At 46.1% G+C, this 4,042-nt stretch overlaps 1 long non-coding RNA gene across 1 annotated transcript; it reads right to left on the bottom strand.

The window, feature by feature from the left end:
* Window positions 1-1,628: 1,628 nt before the first annotated feature.
* LOC116071271 lies at window positions 1,629-2,082 on the bottom strand. The gene is made up of 2 exons (XR_004110799.1): window positions 1,913-2,082; window positions 1,629-1,676 (listed from the first exon to the last, which is right to left on the bottom strand). It is a non-coding gene; the product is annotated as an uncharacterized LOC116071271 (long non-coding RNA).
* Between the last annotated feature and the right edge of the window lie 1,960 nt (window positions 2,083-4,042).

Here is a 4,042-nt window from a genome sequence, read left to right as displayed (position 1 = left end):
TTGGAGGAAGTGTTTCATTGTGGGCATGGGTGTTAAGACCCTCATCCTAACTGCCTGAAAGCCAGTCTTCTCCTAGAAGCCTTGAGATGCAAATGTTGAACTCTCAGCTCCTCCTTCATTGTGCCTGCCTGGATGCTGCCATGCTCCCACCTTGATGATAATGGACTGAACCTCTGATCCTGTAAGCCAGCCCCACTTAAATGTTGTCCTTATAAGAGTTGCCTTGGTCATGGTGTCTTTTTACAGCAAATCTTAAGACAGTTATCACCAAGGTGTGTGTGCCACTACTACACCTGTAGTATTATCGTACCATGCTGCTCATTGGTGTGGTCCGTAGGTGCAATAGATGGGTAGGACTGTGGGGGTATCTCTCTCCTTTGGAAGCTCTCACAGGACCATCTGATACCATGAAAGCTAGTTTTCAGGGAAGGGGCATTCAGGTGAGTTCCAGCTCAGGGATCTCTGAAGTGTCTCCATCAATAGGGACTTACCTTCCACCTCTGGGGTTATGGTGGTTTGAATGAGAATGGTCCCCCTAGGCTCATATATTTGAATGTTTGTTTCCCAGTTGATGGGGTGTTTAGGGGGGATTAGTAGGTGCGGTCTTGTTAGAGAAGATGTGTTACTGGGGGTGGACTTCAAGGTTTCCAAAGCCGACACTAGGCCCAGCCTCACTCTCTTTCTGCCTCTTGCCTGCAGATCAAGATACATGATCTCAGCTGTTACTCCAGTGCCATGTCTGCCTGCCTGTTTCCATGCTCCTGTGTGACAAACATACATGTCTACTCAGATAAGAAACCTATGACAAACCAAAGTCCAGACACCAGCAAGTCCAACTTGGTAAACCATGAGTTTTATTGAGGTTACTTACAGGAATATAGGTGAAGGCATTACTTACAGGAACAGAAATGACTCAAAGACCATTACATCACCAAGGCCCATGCCAGCATAGATGACAGCTGTCTTAGTCAGGGTTTCTATTCCTGCACAAACATGACCATGAAGCAAGTTGGGGAGGAAAGGGTTTATTCAGCTTACTTCTACATTGCTGTCCATCACCAGAGGAAGTCAGGACTGGAACTCAAGCAGGTCAGGAAGCAGGAGCTGATGCAGAGGCCTTGGAGGGATGTTCCTTACTGGCTTGCTTCCCCTGGCTTGCTCAGCCTGCTCTCTTATAGAACCCAAGACCTCCAGCCCAGGGATGGCATCACCCACAAGGGGCCCTACCCCCCTTGATCACTAATTGAGAAAATACCCCACAGCTGGATCTCATGGAGGCACTTCCCCATGAAGCCCCTTTCTCTGTGATAACTCCAGCCTGTGTCAAGTTGACACACAAAAGCAGCCAGTACAACAGCTCACAAAACCTGAAAACCCAGAGCACACTCCGCATCCTGCAGACAGAGCAACAGGTTGGAGAGTGTCCTTTCCAAGTAACTGAGTTGGTCTATATCCCTTCCACTCGGTTCTGTTTTTCCCAGACAGCAGTTCTGGTCTCAGGATCTCCTAGCAGGTTGACTTCTCTGAGTCATCTCTCCAGCCCCGGGTTGGGACATCTTGTATGATATCATTTTTAACTTGAGTATATCTGCAAAGGCCTCATTTCCAATTTAGGACACCTTCAAACGTTCCAAGAGGAAGTCTTTAATACATCTTTCAGGAGGGCACAATTCAACCTGTAACAGAGGGAGGGAGGGTGTTATATTGGCCCTCGGACAGTCCCACGCTTGCTGTCAGAGTTTATGCTGCTTCAGACTCAAAGCGTGCAGGTTCCATTTTATCTTCTCACTAGCCAAAGGGGTGGAGCTGTTGTCTGTTCCCTAGATTTCCATGTCTGGGCTTTTTCTGTCCATCTCACGGGCTCTGATGTAAGAAGCCACTGAAGCAGCCAGGGTTTATATTTGTTGCTCACCTGTGGACAGTAGTGTTATCCACTCCCCAAGCTTCATTTATTGACAGAATCACCCAGGTTTTACCAAGAAAAAGGGCATCCTGACAAAGAGCATTTTACAGCCTCACTCAGACAGGCATCGCTAAGCGACAGTGTTCTAGCCAGGGGAAACGCACCACCTCTAGCTCTGCCATTACAGTAACTTCCAACTGGCTGGGATTCAAGTGTGATTACTGAAACCAGAAGTAGCCACTTTGAGTCACAGAAGAGTTGCCAGTCATAATAGATGGCAGAGCCAGCCAGCCAGAACCAGGGCACCCAGTATTAAGAGCCTCCATACGGGAGAGCCCCACTTCAGCTCTAAACTGCTTGCATTTAAGGCTTTTTAAGTGACAGAAAAATGCCTATACTGTTTAAGTCACAGTTATCTTAACCTTATTTATTTGACCCAAACAAAAATAATGGTACAGGGAGGGTAAAGAAGGCTACAGGAGCTGGGCAGTGGTGCAGTGGTGGCTCACACCTTTAATCCCATCACTTGGGAGGCAGAGGCAGGTGGATTTCTGAGTTCGAGGCCAGCCTGGTCTACAGAGTGAGTTTCAGGAGAGCCAGGGCTATACAGAGAAAACCTGTCTCGGAATTAAAAAAAAAAAAAAAAAAAAAAAAGACTAGAGGATGTATAGTTTAGATCTTCTTTAGAGAGATCCACAGAAATCCCTCTGAGTTCTATGATGACACAGCTTGTGTTCTCTAGCCAGAAACAGCCTTACTTTATCAACAAATGGTTTTCAACCTGTGGGGTACGACTCCTTTGGGATCCCACATCAGATATCATGCATGGCAACTATTCACATTATGATTCATCACAGTAGCAAAATTTCCGTCGTGAAGTAGAGACAGCATCATTCTATAGGGGTGAGGGGGAGAGGGGTGGCGTTCACCAGAACATGAGGAACTGGATTAAAGAGTCACAGCAATGGAAGGTTGAGAGCCACGGCTTTAGATCCTCTTGGAGTACTTCTGCTACTCAGGAGCCAACATCTGAGTTCTTGTTGTCTTAACAACAACTAACTCCTGTTCCTTTGCAGAGATCCTTATGGAGAAATTGTGACTATATTAGTTTCCTGAGGCTGCAAAACAAATTCCCATGACCTTCCCAGAATTTGAGAGACTAACTCAGGAGGATTGCTAAATTTGAAACCAACCCAGGCTACACAGTACATTTCAGACCAGCATGACCAACAACAGAAAGTAATAAAAAAAAAAAATGCCTTTAATCACAGCACTCTGGAGGCAGAGGCAGGTGGACTTCTGGAAATTAGAGGCCAGCCTGGTCTACAAAGCCAGTTCCAGAACAGCTGGGGCTGTTGCACGGAGAAACTTTGTCTCAAAAACAAACAAAACAAAACAAAACAAAAATTATCATTACCTTAGGGGATTGAAAGAGCAGTGGCATCCCCCGCCATCCTGGAGGCCAGAACACTGGAGCAGAGATTTACAGAACAGGTTTCTATTGGAGACCTTTAGGGAGAGCTTCCCCATCCCTCCCTCACTTTTGAGGACCTGGACAATCTTTGGCATCTCTGGCATTGTTTTGTGCTGTGTCACTCGAATGCCTACCTCCATCTTCCCCTGTCCCCATGTGTCTTCTCCTTTGATTTTTACAAAGACACCTCTTACTGCATTTGGGGCAAACCCTAATATAGGATAATCTCAAGATCTCCAACTATACTTCTGCTGGCTAATTAAATGTCAACTTGACACAAGCTAGCGTCATCTAAGAGGAGGGAACCTCAACTGGGAAACTGTCTATATAAGATCAGGCTGTAGGCAAACCTGACGGACATTTTCCCAGTTAGTGACTGATGGAGGAAGGCGTGGTCCTTTGTACCAACCTGGGCTGATGGTCTTGGATTCTATTATAACACAGGCTGAACAAGCCATGGGAGCAAGCCAGTTAGCAGCACTTCTCCACAGCCTCTGTATCACCTCCTGCATCCAATGACCCACCACAAAAAAATAAGCACAGACTCCCTGTGAATCTTAAAAGCGACCCTTCTCTTGCAGCATTTTTAAGCATGATTTAATGAGAACTAAATACTTTACCACTCCAGACTCAAAGTGGCTTATTTTTTTTCAAGGCTTGTTTTT

This window comes from Mastomys coucha, unplaced genomic scaffold (genome assembly GCF_008632895.1).
Source record: "Mastomys coucha isolate ucsf_1 unplaced genomic scaffold, UCSF_Mcou_1 pScaffold22, whole genome shotgun sequence".
NCBI classification, from domain to species: Eukaryota; Metazoa; Chordata; class Mammalia; order Rodentia; family Muridae; genus Mastomys; species Mastomys coucha.
The sequence above is the reverse complement of the archived record's forward strand: the minus strand, read 5'-3'. Positions and strand labels throughout refer to the sequence as shown.